This window comes from Scomber japonicus, chromosome 2, assembly GCF_027409825.1.
Source record: "Scomber japonicus isolate fScoJap1 chromosome 2, fScoJap1.pri, whole genome shotgun sequence".
Lineage (NCBI taxonomy): Eukaryota > Metazoa > Chordata > Actinopteri > Scombriformes > Scombridae > Scomber > Scomber japonicus.
Genome location: NC_070579.1, coordinates 13,969,943 through 13,989,023, shown reverse-complemented (window position 1 = coordinate 13,989,023; position 19,081 = coordinate 13,969,943). Strand labels below are relative to the sequence as shown.

The following is a 19,081-nucleotide window of genomic DNA, read 5'->3' as shown; positions in this document are numbered from 1 at the left end:
TGGGTTTGGGTCATCGATAAAACATAATGCTTTATTGATAACAGTGGCAATGACTAATACCATTGACGCTTTCTCTTGGAATAATTAATAATTATCTAAAAGTAATTACTATGTATAAATCCAAAGACTGAAGTAGATGTAATTGTGTGTGTGTATATATATATATATATATATATATATATATATATATATATATATATATATATATATATATATATTTGTTGTAAATAAATGTAGTGGGGCAAATTTATTTATTGAACAGTGAATACCGGCTTCATTGCAGTTCATGGCTGTATGTAAGTGCATTACTAAAACAGTCCAAACACCAATAAATCTGTAGATAACCACATGGCCAAACCCATTCTGAGTACTCAGCAGTAATGTAAAAGCAGGAATTACCTGCTGGTACTAAATGACTCATGAATCTGAATAACAATAAATAAAAAAAAGCCTCAACCTGCAAAAGAAATGTATTGTTATTGATGTGTGTGAGTAATATGCCATTGTCATGAATTGATTATTGTCCTTCAAAGTAAGTATTTTCAATTTAAGTGAATCATATTTCACACAGAAACACTCTCCTTTTCATATTTGCTTCAACATCCTGTTAACAGTTGGCATATCTCTGACTGGTATATCTTGGTGTCATTTCAAATCTTTAATCAACCATTTCAAATCACAGTCTGTTAATAAGCTTTACGTCAGCTGTCATACAGCAGATCACATCTCCCATGGTTCACCAAGAATGCCTTTAATACTAACAGACAGGGTTGAAAACTGCACTGTCTCAAAAATGCTTTTGAAATGAAGAATTTATCTCAGTGGAATCAATGAGGAACTTTAATTAGAAGACTGTCATTTTTCAGGCTATATCATCTGTACTTCCACACTTTCATGCATATTCTATCTTTGCAAACCTATTTTTAACACCAAAATGAGCAAAATCATAGACTTACATTAAATTGTAATATGCTTTACATGAATATTTGTGACAAATGTAAGTATAAGGAGTGTGATAGAATTTCCTTAATCAATAACATATCAAACATCTGCCTATATAACCATAAATTATGGCTTTTGACAGTATAATCTCTGCTTTTCCTCTTATTTACCAGCTCCCTTGGTAATAGATTGATTATGTGGAGATGGAGATTTATGAAGGATGGACTTTTGACCCCGCTGTGACCTTTCATCACAGTATGTTTCCTCTCTCTCTTAAAACTCTGGATGGGGATAGCTCTGATTTATGCACCCCCTCATCCTCCTTAGTCATACCGACACAAACATTTATATACACTTTTTGCACCCACTCTGTTTTCCTCTTTATCCTCTCCTCGGATTAATAGAGCAGGTTCTTCCTGGGATAGACCTCAGGGCACCTGATTGGTTTAGCCCAGTGCTAAGCCAAGGCAGCTTACAGGGCTTTGTGCCAATGACTGTATTGCTGAAAACCTGTAAAAAGTGGAGAGAGCTAGCATGTTGAGCACTGAGATGGTGGTCAAGTGAGTAAAGTTACAGATAAAACAAAAGGGCCACGCTGAGAAGCAGAGCAAATGATGCAGCAGGGAACTGCTGTTCTGCTGTAACAGTGGCTGAATCATGAGGTGCACTGTGAACATCTCAGGAGAGGAAGGAGGCAAACAGAGACACAGAAGCTGACAGGAATCAGCTGCAGATCAGATTCCTGCAGAGAAACAACTTGGCACTGGAATGAGGGATTAAGAGTAAAGAGAGCACCGCACCCCCGCTGTAGTGTACTGTGACCTGAGTGACAGGCATTGCTGTACACGTTTCACTTAGTCGGAGAGTGGCTAGTGCGTGTCATGCGTCCGTGTGATTGAATGCACTCATGCAAAAGGGATAACTTGGGGGTGGGGAGGGGGGGGCTCCATCAATGGGAGTGTGTGTGCCACATTCTTCATTTTACCAGCTTGGGCAAATCTCTTCTCCCTCATTTGCAGACCGAATCTGTGGAGCATTGGAATGCCTAGAAACAAAAGGTGAGTTTTGCCCTTTTGGCCCTTCACTGCTAAATATAGTGGATATTAACCTATAATGTGAAATCATGTCAAATAACTCACATCTTACTTGATTATAAATATGTCTAAATCTTTACTTCACACTAATCTATCAATGACAATTGTACACAATAGACAGTGTTGTGTTTGTGTATGTTCATCTGTTTATACCCTAACCCTAACCCATAAACATTATTAAGTGGCCAATGGAGGTGATAGTAATCCCACAGCTGTGCATTGTCATTGTCTGACATGATAGGTGTCTACTGTTCATGTGTGGTGTAAGTGCGATAGGTAGAAACTGGAGCAAGAATTCTTAAAAAGCAGCAAATTGGCGATAGTAGAAATCTTTATCAGCTTGAGTTTGCGCTGATATTTTAAGAAGAGGGGAGATGCATTTCCTGTTTCATCTCCACACACAGTTAGGCTGGTGAAGATGAAGAAGGAGGGGGAAAGGGACAGCTGTGAGATGAATAGATTTTAGATAAAGGGTAGGAAGAGAAGTGGAAGAGGGAATGGGTAGCACACATACAAGGAGCTGCAGGCAGGACTGTAGCAGCAATGTTGTAGCATGTTCTCCCTGCCCTCTGCAGAAAAAAAGACACTGCAGTGTAAATTGCTGACCAATGATGTTTAGAGGTCAGACTCCCAGCTCTGTCACTGACACACAGCTTGTTCAAGAACAGTGGTTATTACACCTTCAAGGAAGGGAGGGGCACATGATGAAAAGCAATATGTGTTGTGTGATTTCAGTCACATGCTGAAGAGAATACAGAACATCAGAACGTGGATGTATTAAGCTTCGGGTTCATTATTGGACGTTGCCCTTAGTTAAGGAAACAACACACGCACTACATGGATGATTTCACTATGTGTCACACTGCACACAAGATGACAGATGTATTAGCAGTCAGTGTCAGATGACAGAGATGTAGCATCCCAGAGGATTCAGTTTTGACCCACATGCAGGCTTTTATCACTGATTGTGATTACAGTAATTCAACCCATGTGATAGGAAAACAAACTTGCTGCATTTCTGAACACTGTAGAGGTATTTGCTTATCATCAGTGAAAGCTGCAAATGCAGTTCAAGCATTGGCATATTCATTGTATTTCTTTTTTTTAGCATTAGCTGATGGTATGTGCTTCTCATCACTGGCTAGTGCTCACTAAGTGCTGACTCAAGTCTCTTCTCACTATAAGTGGTCCCCAGGGGTGACAGGACATCAATACTGAACTGGAATCAGCAGCGTGGATCTACTACGGTACTGTTAACTCTCTGCAGCCTGCTAAAATATAACAAAGAGACAGTTCAGTGTGTAGGGTGTGCTGCTTTTTTTGTGATTAATCAATTGAACACATTTTAAAGCCGCATTAACTGATATTTCACCAACTTAGGGGCAGCAGAAACAAGCTGTAAACACAATGTAAAGTTTATATTTTATTTATATTATTGCCTATTTACACATTCAGCAGATACGGAGCAACGCTAGCATCCATTTGGAGTCATGTTTCTGGCAGTCAGGTGATGATTTTTTTTTCAGGTTCATCACTACATGACACATAATTTATTGCTATTGTAAAATTACTAATTAGAGCAACTTCAAGGAATTATTAAAGTACAACTATAATAATTATTTGCTCCACTCACAAATGCTTGTCAACATCTAACAAAAAAATTACTTTAGGGTTTGTATGCACGATGGTTTTCATTTTAAATTGTCATGAACAGATCATCTTGGAATGGCTGTGTGATGAGATAAACAGTAATATGTGCCTGCAGTATACAGACATTGCCTTAAACTGTTTACCTATAATTTGTCAAGGACGTGTGAAGAGCAAAGACCTCAAGGCTTTGGCCATGTGCTAAAAGCTGTGAGACAAGTGGCCTTTTCAGAGGGAGATTACACTTTTCTAACACCAGACTGGGTGCATGTAAGGCAGACAAAGCTTTGTGCCAGCACCATAAGCTTTGGCTACAATAGTCTGGTAGTGCCAAAAACCCAGCCTATCAGTGATAGTTAACAGATGGACCTTAAGCCATAGGGATCGAGTGATCTGTAATGGTTGCTTTCGACATACAAATATAATAAACTTAATACCAGCAGAATTGAAAAAGTCGAGTTACAGAAGTTAATTGTCTCTCATTGTCCTCATTCATGAGCATTATGATGCAAGTACATCTGGCTGCAGATTTTCCTAGCATTTTCTCACATGATTTGTAGGTGCTGCTAGAATATTGCTATTGCCCAACAGAGGACAGTGTCTCCAAACAAAATAAAAGAGGCATGGAAAAAAGATGGGACCAAAGCAAAGTATCCCTTCTCCACTATTTTGACAGGATTAAGTAGATTGAAAATTAGTGTGAGTTTTTCCAGCTGATAAATAAATAAATGTATTTGCGATGTTATTCTTTCATTCCGTCCTCTTTATAAGTTCATTCCCCTTGGCTAAACACAACAAATATTTCTCTGGGTCATGTGGTCAAAACTGATTTAGCTATTTAGGCCTCTTTTGATGTAGCAGAGGAGTGCTGTTACCAAAGAAGGAAGAGGGGGATTCAGGGGTCACATTCCTCATCCTAAAACATTCAAACTCAGACAGATTGCCCCAAAGACATCAGAACAATTTGCTGCTGTATGTTACCATTATTCCCATTTCCTGTCCAAAGTTTGTGCTAAATATGTACTTATTACACCACAGGATACTGAAATATAGTAAAGGATTGTGGCAGCCTACTGTATTGGCATTTTTTTTCTGTAGTTCATCTTGTTTAGAGGAAGAAATACAGTAAAGTAATTCTTTACTTTAACCTATCTTTCCCATCAACCTATGAATTATTCCTGGATGTCTTTTGTCATCTTTACTTCTGTTTGGATCCATTATTGACAATGACTGTGAAGGCTCAGACAGGTTGTTTATTCATTGATTTACATCTCCATAACTTATCGTAGTACCCGCTAGTGTGCACCATCCTGTACCCTATTGTGTACCACTACTATTGTATTGTGTGGTCTGTATTAATCCCCTCCTGCTGGTCCCCTGCTCTCCCCTCTGTAAATGAAGGTTTGATAGGATTAATTGACCCATTACTTAATTACAGGCCGAAGAAGAAGCTGAAAATCTATGAAGAGGATTTGCAGCTTTACTCACAAATCAAGTACAGAATTCTGAAGCGGATTTTTTTTTTCTTCATAAATACTTTCGACTAACAGGCTAATTAGCAGTACTCAGTACAGGCAAGCCCAACTGGATTCTCCATTGTCATTGAATATCACATAATTACTCATTTGAACAAGGGTGTGCGCAAAATATACATTAAAATATGGGTTACTCTGAATCCCAAATATATGTTAGATATGGCAAAAAAAAGAAATTGGTCAATAAATGTGTTTAATAGGGATACAAGTAATTTGCAAAAAAGTACCACTGTAATGCTGCCCAGAGTTGTTTTGAAATTTTAATTTTCAGAACATTTAAATGAAATTTTGTGAATATTACATGTAAACTAGAAAACACAGCACTGCAGTACACAGAAAAATATGACAATATTAGATGATGACACCCACCCCCTCCATTCTGAGTTCAAGCTGCTTCCCCTAGGGCGGCGCTATAAAGCACATATGGCAAGGAAAAAAATCTACAAATACTCTTTCATTCCAAATGCAATTTCCATGGTCAACAATCTATGGAAAGCTAGATGAAAGGGAGGTGTAGCTAAGAGCACTATAAATGGGATGGAATTGGTGCTTCCTGCCTTACACCTGATATGCATGCATATGTGTGGGGGCTGGGAGGGAGCTGATGTGCTGTGTCCATCTCCCGGACATATGTCTATGTATATTATTTTTACCAGTGAGACCAAAGACAATTTTCGTGCAGGACATGACAATAAAGTAAATTTCTATTTCTATTTCTAATAACTTGATATAAAAATGGTCTAAACTATTACTAATGAAATACTATATATGATAAATTAAAGTGCAAATGAGTGCCTTAAAGACACTAACATTCTTTACTGTACAGACCTACGGCTAAAAATAGCTTGCACCCTGTCCAAGCTGTCTCTCAGCCTTTTCCCCAGTGCATGCTGGGAAGGACTGGAAAGGAAATAGGGTATAGAATAAAGAAAGAGATATAAGAAATTAAGTTCTGTGGAGATGGTCCCTGTGTTGCCCTCTACTGGCTGTCTGCTAAACAACTTGATATTCTGTCCACTTCAAAATTGAGAATGTTTTAAAACAAAACAAAGATTAACTGATTGCAGCATGAACAGTAGCTTCCTGTACTGTCTTTTATTCCCTCTAAGACTAACACAAATGTTATCTCCTGTACCACCATACAGTATTCCCTGTGTTATTCTTGCATGTTTGCTTGTGTGTTGGTTTGTTTGGTGCTGTCACTAGGTACTGTAGTTGTGCATAGTGTAGTGAAATGAGGGTTTACAGAAAGTCCCCACCTTTAGATAAAATCAGTTTCTCATTATTTCTGCTTCTCATCAGGACATCTATTGTAGGATAGCATCATGTTCAATGTAACATTTCATTCACAGTTTATGCTTCATGATGTTCTCAGACATAATTGTTGGCTAGACTATATTCTGGTGAATTAGTTGGAACAGATGTTGAAACATCAATATAATATTAATTCATAATTCAAATTCTGACTTTTTTTGTGACTCCAATTAAAGTGCACCAACACTTGCACTATGTAATGCATGTAATAGTTCTGAAAGACAAACTATTTTCCTAAGTAGGGGATATGTGTACTTCATCAGTTATAAAACACTATATGAATTTAAGAAAGACAAAGAGCATATCCACTTAGTTGACTGTCATTTTTTTGGAGATACTCCTCACTTAGTCATATCCCTTTTAATTGTTTCCTACATACTGTTTGCCTCTGCATACTCTTATCTCACCGTCTCATTATTTTAATTTTCTCAGAGTTTCTCCATCAGTTTTTTTCTCCTCTTTTGTGTTGATTTTGAGTATGTCTGCTTTGTCTCATCTTTCATCCTGCTCTTCTAGTGAGCATTCTGGCAGACATCACATCCAGCTATGCTATTTCATCAGCCACAACGCCACTTATCAATCCACTTAGCAGTCACACAGGAGAGGCTTGGCTTACCCACACTAAACGGTATTGAGGGGGATGAAGTGCGAGAGTAATATTAGAAATGTGTTCGGGAGGGACTGTCTGTCAGTAATTGTGTTTGGAAGACACACGTGGGAAACATGGAGAGGAATGTTGCATAACAGGAGCAAGCTACTGTGCCTTTGCTCCATGACCTGATAAGGAAAAGGCGGGAGGCATGCAAGGTTGTGAGCTGCAAAAGTGAGATTAAGTATTCCAGTATCAGAGTGGAGTGTTAACAAATTATATTTAATGCTGTCTAAATATGTAAATAATTAAAATGATTAGGATTGAATATAATCACTCAAATATATGACAGAAAGGGAGAGAAATGTAGCAACATTAAAATACTAATCATGAGTACATCTAATGATAATTCTAGCAATTAAATTGGATGAAAGTAAAAATTCACACTTGACTGAATGTTTAAGTAATCGAGAAAGTCAAGTGATTTAAGAAAAGTGAGTTACCTGACTACCTGAGGACAGTGTCCATCTCTAACATTTGGGATATTTAGAGGCATGTGTGGAATGTTGTTAAGGATTATATCTGTCTGACAGTGAAAATGTTCGGTTTTATTTATTTGTCAAGCATGTAATACCACTGGAATTTATTGCAACATAGATTCCATTTAAAGGCAATTTCAATGGCATGTAAGAGCCCTCAGACGAAAACACATTTGGTGTTTTTGTCTTGCAAATATGATACTGTGAGTGTAGCCTCTCACTTCAAAGTGCAAAGTGAGATAGACAGAAACATTAGCGCTCTGGTGCTGAAGCATATAAGCATCTCTGTGTCCTGCTGTTGTAATTACAGTGTTTGACTGTGCTCATTATACAACTACAGCCTCTGTTGGTGTGCACTGCCTCTGAATGTTTGACAGCTGCTGACTCCTCATTTGAAGCAGGGGAAAAACCAGGGAGGTCTGCCCTGCTGTGCTATGCAGATGTGCTGAACTTGAAATAGTGTCACTAATTTGAGAGTGAGCATTGTTGTCATCTTGACAGCTTAAAAAGAATGCTCGACTCAGTATGAAATGAAGAAACCGCAATATCTGACTCACAACAAAACTGAAAATACAGTCTGTGTCTGTTTTCACAGGCTTTTTTTTCTGCTGGATGTTTGACCTCCTTAACCAGCTAGTTGTTAACCTTGTACTGTATGTTTAACTTGTGGTGCTGGACAGGAAGTGTAGAGTGAATATTTTAGAGTTTTATGGGGTTTTTTTGCTCATTGTTTGACTTTCTTAGCCAGCTAGTTGTCAGATTTGTGTGTTCACCATGTGGTGGTGGTCAGGTAGCGTACAGTGGATAGCTCAGAAGTTGGGTTTTTTTTTTGGTGAAAATTCCTGCCTGCTGCTGCTTGAAACAAGGGATTACAACAGCCAATTCAGTGGGCTTTGCAACCAAAACAATGAGCTAAAAGAGGCTAAAAAGCTCAGTAGAGCTGCAGAGTTGGTTGATTCTTTGCGGCTTTGTCCCTACAAGCAACCCTTTTCACCTTACACACACCCATTTGATCTGCTGTTATTATGGAAAACACTGATTAATGGAGCTTAAGACTATGCCAGCAGTCCAGGGAGACCACAGATGGAACCTGTCAGCACCATTAACACCAACTGTGTGGCTACTTTGAACCAGTTAGGTCAGCACATTTATGTGTATGTTATAATACTGAAAAGGATATCAACCACACACATTACAGAACTAATTTCCTCCTCTCCAAGCCTAAAGTCTCACCCTGTCAAACATCTTCCGGACTAATGGTTTACCAGTAGTTGAAAGTGTTAAGGACAGGTCTGCAGTCGCCATCTTTAACAGGGATTCAGACAAGGAATTACTGCAATATTACATAGAATAATGCATTATTCATTATATGTTATGCATGGTTGTATCAGTTTGTCATCAGCATTTTTCAGGTAACAATTTTGCCTAACAATTCATGCAACATTTCATCTGAATTTTTGTGAATTAAAATGACTGCTTTGTGAAGTTGTATAGGAAATAAATGGCTTGATAGATGGATCAATATTAACATAGAAACCTGTGTGATTCATCCTGAGCATGTCAACTCTACAATTAACCTTTTATTTGAAATGCATTGTATAAAGCAGTATGTGTCCAAGATTATTTTAGCAATAATACGCCTTGTCATACAGTGAAGATTTCCATGAGGCAATCCTTTCTGGCCAGATAGACGAATGATGATGTCAACTTGTGTAAACCAAAATGTAGCCTATGACTCTTATCTTGCCTCCCTTTTCCTCTGTGTCCTTCACAGTGTCATTTGTTATTCTGTTATCCTTCATCTTTTCTATTCCATCATTTTTCTCTATTGTGTTGTGTCAGCCTCTCTCCAGCATCTGTCGTGACACTGCAGTACCAGTGTTTAATGCGAAGTGAAGAGGCATGAGTGATGTTTCACCGGGCAATATTCACTCTTTTTGATTGATACATCACAGTAAGAGGACAGAGGCCATGGTGACTGTTGGGTTAGATGTAAGGTAATTTGTATTTTGGAGGTTGAGTGATGTTGGTTGACAAATTTAGGGTTTTGTCTTCAAGCACACAGTGTAAGGCGGGGATGGGTCTTGTAACTAATTGGAATGTCAGTAGCTCCCAGTAGTGCGTAAAATTATGAGAGACATCCAACTTACAACAATTAATTGAGGGAAACTGAGAAAATTGAAAAAAAAAAGATTAAGAAAACACAAGCATACAATAGGTAACAGAGAGAAGGTGAAAGGTTGACGTACGTATCTATCTAAGCACTTTCCTCAGTGACACCGTTAAACAGAGAGATGATGCAGGACTCCACGTCAGCAGACTGGCCCTTTCAGAGATTCGCTTACACGTTTCACCTGGTCAGCTCTTAGAAATCAAAGCCAGTCTGGAACGTAAGTGGAAGTGGCATGATGTCATTGCCAGACAATGTCCTCATGCACTCATATGCCATCCACTCATTCAGCACCACTGTGCTACTTTAACATTGGCCAGACGAGTGAACCTCAGTATCAGCTGTTCCAAATGTGGATCTCTTTGGAAAGCAACAGTGGAAAGATGTGACAGGGTGCCACTTCTCAGATAAAAGAGTTATTTTCTCACAAGATCTGTGTGCCAGTCTGCTCTCCTTTGTGGGCTATTCCATGAGAGGCCAAGAGCAGTGTTTTGTGGTAATGTGCATTTGTGCTTGGATATTAGATAATTGCAGGCTTGATGTGGACAAAGATAAGTGGCTATGCTCGTAAAACCATGACACATGCCCAATGATGTCACGCCCTCTAAGATAAGGTTTGTGCTGCCATCCTAAAAGGGAAATACTATTATGGGAAGTATTATTACGTATTTGCATTTGGATGAAGGTCTGGCATACATCCAAATACTATGTGTAGATTGTAATGTAGTGGTTTTCTTAACCAGGGTCAGGCTTGGTATATCTTGTATCCAAGGTCAGCTTTTGGATTGCTTTCAGGTCAACACTTCACTATACTATAAGTGAATGTTGAACAGTGGTGGCCACCTCTACTACCAATGCTTAAAGCCCATTCTTGGCTCTCAGAGGGGGTTGGTACAGATTCCTGTGACTATATGTAGCGACACAGTCCAGCAGGCCTTGCTATCCTGGTTTTCTTTTTCTATATTGTGCCGTAATGTCCTAAACTCTGCCCTTAGTATGTCTGCACCTGTATCACATATGGATTCCTGCATACCAGACATAAAGTATCGTCATCGTCTTCCCAGGCCCCGTTAGAATGGATAGCTGAGAGTCTGTGGATAACATGCCACCTATAAAAAGGCACCTACTTGACAACAGTAAGATTCAGTAAGGCTGCCTATACTGCGCATAAGAGCTGGCGATAAAAGACCAAACACATGAATACATAGGTACACACTCACAGAACCGCACAAGCACACACACACATTCACACACTCACACAGTAGTGGTTTCGTTGACACCTCAGAAAGGTCAGCTATCAATAACAGTCTAAATTTGTACACCTTTAATGCTGACAAAAGAGACGGTTCTTTATTGCATGCAACAAAATAACACCGCAGCTTGAAAGTACATTACTTTAATATTTGCTCTTAATGTCCTCACTGGTATTATTTATATCTAAACTGACATGTTAATTGATGTCAATGAGAAGCTCCCTACATTTCTGGCATTGAACAGTAAAAACATGGTCATGTCATTGCAGTAATATCCACCATAGTCAACTGACAGGAACATTGATTAAACATAATAAAAGTGAGTACTTTTGATCATTTTTATGGCAAACAAGATAGTTTATCAATTCAAATACACACGATTTACAAAAAGCAGCTCAGGTTATGCTGGTATTTGGTTGATTATATGGGCTATAGCTTTGCATTATCAGCTTTGTAAGAACTGATGCATTCCTGAAGTGATTTTTCTCATCAGGCAAAAGAGCCATATCTTGGCTTTGTCTCTGATTCCATATCAACTCAATAGACCATCTCTAACAGGCCTGCAAAGGTTTTTAAGAATTAATGAGCAATAGGGTGCCTGCTTTCAATTTCTCACTCGAAGTCTGCAGATTTATGTCCTGACTGTTCTGTACAAAGGCTTGATTCGTATTTAGCAGAGCAAGAGATCATAATGGCTCAAGAAGAAACTAGATTACATGCTATTTCTTACAGAGGAAAAACTGTGTGATAAATGTGTAAAAGCCATGTTTACTGGCATGGTCAAAATATACCTAGCATAGATTATTGGGGGCTACCAGCCAGGGTTTAAATAATTTAAGAGTTCAGTGTGTGAGCACGAGGTGGAAGAGACCGACACAAAAGAGGCAGAGTCTAGACAAGGTTCAGTTTCTTTACTGAATAAAAATAATATAGCAACAGGGAGACAAGACCATAATTCAGTTTACAGTGTTTACCGAGCAAATTTAATATAAAGTAGTATGTGTAAAAACCTACATCATGATATAAATCCACACCAAAATAAAATGTCAGTCCTATGTCAACAACCGAAAAATCAACACTTGTAGTGCAAACACTGGAGTATTTGCTGCCAAGTCAGACCAACCACCATAATGATTAATCATTGGCAGAAAACCCTAACTATATTCATTCATCCAAAGCACCTCACCTGAATTAAAATAACACCTCAGTTTAATACTAGTGAACAAATACCATAATAAATCACATTTGTGCAGGTTGTGGTCTGCAAAAATCTACATGGATATCATCAACAATGTCTCCAAAGAAAACATCTTCAATAGCTTACTTGATAGTTGACATAAATTTGAGTATTGATAAAACAGTGTATCATCTATGCATTGTGTGTGCAGGTTTGGGCCGATACTTGAGTTTAGTAGATTATTCTCTAATTGCTGGCCTTTCAGGCTAATAAAACACAAGTTAAGCCGACCTCCACAACTGTCCAGTTATTCTAAGGAAGCCAAGCAATAACTTAGGCCGCTTGTCATTTATTAATAGCTCAACATTTCTCTTGAAACAGTTTGATGACAACATGATATGCTGCCAAGGAAACATATGCTACACATTTTGGCAGGGTATACCTTATTCGTAGCATGAATTAATAGCTAGACGTCTCCAAACACAACAACAACAGCACATATCTGTCTGGGGTGGGTTTTGTTTAGTTTTTTGACGTCTATTTGTGCGTTTCTACCGGAGACAGCTATTAAAGTGGCACTTTCCTGTTAGCAGTGAGCTGTGCACACACAGACCGACTGACTGTGTGTGTGCGTGTGTATGTCCGTCCTCTGCCAGCACAGATTGAGCCGCGGGCGTTGCCATGGCTACACCACGACCCAATGAGAAACTGGCGGTGGACTGTTGCTGAATGAAAATAACAGAGGCCATTTTGCGCAAGAAGCTAGGGCATCATTGAATAATAATATAATTAAAAAATATATTTAAAAAAACGGAAACGGGAGGCAGGTTCAGTCCATTTGTGGGCATAGCGGTGTGGTGTGGGGTGCGACTGGCGCTTGTCAAAAAATAAATTAATTTCTTCCTTCCTTCCTCCCTTCCTTGGAGGTTACGGGTATAGTGAGGGAAAAAAGGGGGCAGGACAGCTCCGCCGCATTGCTATGTGAGAGCCCTAGTGACCCCCGAGAGAGGGAGTTGCCTTTACTTAGCTGACCGACACCGGCAACATCCATGCGTGTCTACAAAAAACAGGTGTACGGTTTCATCACACGGACACTGCACTAGCCTCTGTAGCCGCCTGTGTGTCTGTGTGTGTGCATGTGTGAGTAGTTCAGTCATTTCACATGGAAGAAGAAGAGGCTGATTACCTGGCGATATGTTGCGGAATTAGTCGACAGAGCATGCATGCAGTCGTTTTAAGGTAAGGTTCACATACACACAGTAACCTATATCAGCAATGTTGTTGTTTCGGGAGGCTAATATCTCTCCTTCCGCGCCGCTTCTTTTTTGTGTAGCAGCTGCAGCGTATATCTGACTCAAGAGCTGACTATTTGAGCAGGGTACGAGGAGGTAAACAGGTTAATTTGAGTGCGTTTTTAAACAACAATGATCCCGTTGTTATTGTCGACCAGAATCAGGAGCCAGGACTAATGAATCAGCTCATCCGGGATGCAGTAAGGTCGCCTGTGTTTCCCCCAAAGTGCATTCCGGTGGTGGATTTCTGTTTCCAGTGCTTTGAAGGGGGTAGAAGAAGATGCGGTTAGGGCTGGAATTGTTAAATATTGAAACCACAAGTTTCTAAGCTGTGGAAAGATTGCTTAACATTAGCAGAGAGGACCGCCACAGCATGCAGAACCATATCTACAATAAGTAAGAGCTAAGCTTGATACTGTAGCAATAAACATAAATTGAGACATGCATGTTTTAACCTAAATCCCAAATGCTTAGGATAATCTCTATTGTTAGTGTATTAGTGGCAATGTATTTAAGTGTAACAGAGGGAAAAAAGAAGCTTAATTTGACTCTGTTGTAGATTTCTTTAATTCTTAGTAAAGCTGTAGGATGCTTGAGTTTGTGGCCTGAGGAGCTACTGTGTGTACCAACAATATATTTGTTTCCCCTTATGATTATGGTTTATTGTAAATGCTTCACATGGGCTCTGTTGGTGCCATCAAGGGTTTAAATCACTCAGGATGTCCCATTTAGAGGGCTGTAGTGCTAATCCAATACTGCATTTTATTGTCATGTTTTAAAACTAATGTGTTGCCTGTCTTATCCATATATAAGGTTGTACAATCCAGATCTCTTAGAAAACAGTGAGGAATAGTCAACCCCCTTTGTTTCCTTGGTGCTACCTGCTAACTGGTATAAAGAGATGATGTCATGAGAGGGAAAAAAGAGCAGGCCAGCCTAGATGGATGCTATCTGTAAGACCCATTTGAATGCTGGGTACCCAGGATGTACAAAGTGTAATACTATCTCTCCGGGAACCTCATACCACTCCCAGTGTGGCCTACCTGTCCTGTCTGTGTGTGTCTGTGTGTATGTGCTGTAGGCTATACTGAATGGTGTCTTTGATGCAGTATATAATGTGTTTCTATGACTGCATGCTTGTGTCTGGAGGGGGGGAGAGGAGGAAGCGGCACAGCGGGATGCAATATGACAAGCAACAGTTGGCTGCTATCTGTCTCATGAGGGGCTTAAACAGCATTTCGTAGAGGCTTAAATTTACACACTTAATGGGCGATCATAGCATTTTTTGAGTTGATTGATGGGAAATGAGCCAGAAAGTATGTCTCAGTTAGTGTTAACTCAGTTGCACCTGCCAGTTTGGAGTTGCTGCTCAGAGAGAGAGAGAGAGAGTGTGTGTGTGTGTGTGTGTGTGTGTGTGTGTGTGTGTGTGTGTGTGTGTGTGTGTGTGTGTGTGTGTGTGTGAATGTTTGAGAGTGAGAGGAGGAAAGGGGATCAAGGCAAGCCATCAGGGAATAGGAGAATGTGATACATTTTCTGTGTAAAAGGGGGTTACTCTCTCACAGTTCACTATTTCTCTCTCTCTCTCTCTCTCTCTCTCTCTCCCTCTCTTTCTCACTCACACACACACACACACACACACACATTCCTTTTAATTTTCCTTTGTTATGTTTATTTCCTTGTTTTGGTTCCCTCTCCCTTCTCATTGTCCCTCTGTTGAGTTTAGCTCCTACGTCTTCCCCTCCTCTGCCCTTCTTCAGAGGCTGATGTCATGGCTCAAGTGATGTGTGAAAAGCTCGCCTAATTCTTATAGTCTCACTGATAAAAGGGGCCGCCTGCAGGACATGCTTACCCCCCTGAGCTCTCTCAAGGGTCAGTTTCTTATGAGCTTACCGTGCTGTTAGTTGATGGGGACTTCTTTTTTTTTTTAGCTAAACTGCTGAGCCAGTTTATTTTTTTTTGGAAAATGATGGTTTGCTTTTGAAAGTGGACATTGGCATAGATGATGAGCCAAGATATGCAAAAACTAACAATAAACACAAGTGATGCGTCTCCATGTGGCTTGACGATAGCAGCATACTGGTGCATATGGAGACAGAAAAAGAAGCAATTTAAGAAAGTGTATGTTGTTAAAACTAAACATGCTTTTCATTTATAATGTGTTTTAAAATTAAAAAAAAGAAATGTCATGGACCCTTTTAGTCAACCAATAGACCTGAGTTTAGTAGCTTTATTGTCATTATATTGATGGTCAGACAACAATATAACCGAATTTAGACAGCACTCCCTGAGCCATAACAAGATTTAAGACTTGAATAAAAATCAACTTGAGACATAAATGCAACATTAACGATCTATAATTTCATGAAATGTTTGCAAAATAAACAGTGACAAGTGATTAAATCAATTTACAGGCACATCATTAGTTTAACTTGTCATTCCCAACCTGGATCCCTCATTTTATGATTTAAAATTTAGATCCAGCCTGGCATTTAATTACTATTCCAGTCCAGACGGTTGTAATTCATCCTTTTTTAGCGGGCTGAAGAGCAAACGTGTGTTCATCACAGTGAGTAGTATAATAGTATAATAGGCTTTTTTTTTTTTTTTTTTTTTAGAAAATGGCTCTAAGTAGTAGAGGATTGGGACATGCTTTAAACTGCTTATCGACACAACACAGAGGAATTAAGTCCTGTGTCCTGCTAAGCAAGGAGAAAGTTTTAGGAGACTACCTAAGTGCACAATACAATCTATACAATCTGTCATGTTAGATTACATTAAAGATGTGGACTGCCTGGTGCTCGAAGATCATGGTGAATTGAGCGACACCTGCAGAATGGTAACAACTTTGTTCTTTATAAACAAAAATTTCATCACTTTCTGTGCAGCACTTTCAGCCCAGCCCATCATTGATCAAAACAGGTCATTTTGAACGGTCTGTTAGATGAGCTAAATATTTATAATGGTAATAATAATGATGGGAACTTTATTTATATAGCCCTTTTTGAGAAAACAGAAACATTAGAGTGTATGAATCAGCAGTGTCGGAATAATAGATATAAGTTCATATACAAGCTAGCAAATAAAATAAATGACCTCATATAAAGCAGATAAAATATGCTTTATAGATGGTTTGAACTGTGGTATGTTTTACTTCTATAGTCTTGATTTTCTCTGAAAAACCAACAGAAGCACACAGTTCCTAGCTCATAGTCCACTGCAGCCGTAGCAAGGCATCAAAACGCTGGACTGCCTCTGTTGAACACTGTATTTGTGGATGATTCTCTTTTCCTTTATAGATTTGGTCCCAGGTTAAAGTGTTTTCCAGTAAGTGACACTTACTAATGTGTACATGCACAGCTCTCCTGCTTTTTATATCCTGCCACTTACTTAACTGGGAATGGCAGAGCCTTGCAGACGCTGATAATGAATTAGGTGTTGAAACTGTACGGACGAGACCATGTCGACGCGGCCACTGTAGTCCGAAGTGGCTCATAGGTCAAAGTGTCGGTGTGTTTGAACGGGAGCGTGTGTCAACCACTATAAAAATAGTTTGCTCTGGTACTTTAATGAGATCATTCCTAAGCTGCTTCTGTGTCATGTTAGTTTAATTGTTTTTATGGATCATTCCTTCACACACAAAACTTGCAAGAAAATGTTTAACAAGGTCAAAATTTAGCTTAAATGGGAGGCGGATGTGACCCAAAAGTCGGGAACTTTGTAGCTTGTGAGATGTTTGGTTCAGATGTTGATGGAGATCTTGTGGGGTTATCTCCTGTAAAGTCTCACGCAGGTTGAAGGATAAAGACTGGAGTGGCTAGACATTATCTCTAATAGGGAACTAAACTCAGGTGCTTTGCTCATTTAGTTCTTTATTGGTCCTCTGATACTGCCCCAAGGTTACATAATTAGCACCTGTCAGTTGTCAGCTTTTCGCCATACCTTGCTGATCCGTGGCACGTGACCAGAAGATTGTGGGGGGCAGCTGGTGTTTGATCGTGTCTGCTGACACACCAATCACTGCTAGCGGACCCCCGAGGTCTGAGGGCTTGTGGGTGTTGTGTGGGACATAGTTGCAGGAGTTCTACTTATCACCGCAGCCATCTGTGCCTGTGTAGATGGGATTTTTACATTACCACTTCATCATTGGCACGATGACAGCAGACGCGGATAGTGTTGACTCAACCGAGTGCGTCCGTGCTTGATTTGATTTAAAGGTTGGTAACATGTTGACACCACGCTGAGCTTGATACACTCGCAACAATGGATCCATTTACGATGTACACCCACTTAAGTCATTGTTTGGTTTATTTTCAGTAGAATAAGATGAGGCCACTTCACTGTTTTAATCTAATAAAGTGTAAAATACACCAGACATGATGGGACGCATTGTGTCAGTGGGGTGGATCTGTGTTTTTTAGCCTACCTGCAACACAGATTATGTCTTTATAGCATCTAGTTGTGTGCCAGCCATTAAGTTTTGCCAAGTGATAATGCAGTTGCTTATACAGGTTTAAAGGCATATGCTACTGTACATTAACTGGTACTGAATTAAGTCACTAGATCATTATAACTGCAGTTAATGGATACACATCGCTTTGGTTGATTTACTTTAATGTACAATGAAAAAAAAACCCCACAAGGTAGCTCTGCTGTGTTACATTGCCTCTGGAGCAATGAGTTATTTATTTTAGTCATTTTTAAACAGATTGTACTCTTTTTAACACAGTTCTATGTAGTTTTTACCATTTGGAGGGATGTGTAGCTACGCACAGAGGGGAAAAAATTGACCACCCCCCCATAAAAATAGACTTGGGCAGCTCGATGGTCAGCCTCCATGGTCAGTGGTCTCTGCTACGGCCATGCTGCGACAGATGTGTTGCATCTGTGCCTGGTGTATTTCAGCCGTTATAGGTTAGAGGTGAAACGATCAGTTGGTGAGTCGATACATCAATCAACAGAAAAAAATATCAGCACCTATTCTGGTAAGTAATTATTTGTTTGAGTCATTTTTTAAGCAAAACATGAACAATTCCCACATTCCAGCTTCTCAGTTGTGAGTATATACTGCTTTTGTCTTTTATATATTGTTAAAAAACTAAATATCTGTGGCTTTGGTCAGATAAAACAAGTGATTTAAAGACATTTCAATGGACATTTTCTGTATCTGACATTTTATAGACCGTTAGTTCTCTATCTTTTGTTTGTTCTTGAAAAAAGTAAGTCATCTTATCAGCATTCACTTTTCATTAATGAAGCTTCATTAGCATAAGTTAATGAATGTCTTTTTTTCTTTCTTAGTAGTGACTGCTGAACTCTTGCTGAACCCTAACTGCAGTACTTTCTCAGTTGCAGATTTTTGTGTCCGTTGTTTATTGTGGAGTATCGGTGTAAAGGGAGGAGGTGTGGAAGTGGTCCAAATAGCATATTGCACAGTAGCTTCCTAGCTGGTTTTAGGTGTCCAGGCTCTAAATATGAGATGCTAATAGCAGTAGTTACATCATCATTCTGGGAATAGCAGGGAGTCTGGGG

General features: G+C 39.4%; 1 protein-coding gene across 1 annotated transcript in view; it reads left to right on the top strand.

Moving 5' to 3' along the window:
• Positions 1-13,197: 13,197 nt before the first annotated feature.
• The window catches only part of sorbs2a (sorbin and SH3 domain containing 2a), a 50,966-nt gene continuing 45,082 nt past the window's right edge, over positions 13,198-19,081 (top strand). Inside the window, exon 1 of the mRNA XM_053329375.1 lies at positions 13,198-13,499. The gene's annotated coding sequence lies outside the window, so the exon portion shown is untranslated. The remainder of the gene's footprint in view (positions 13,500-19,081) is intronic.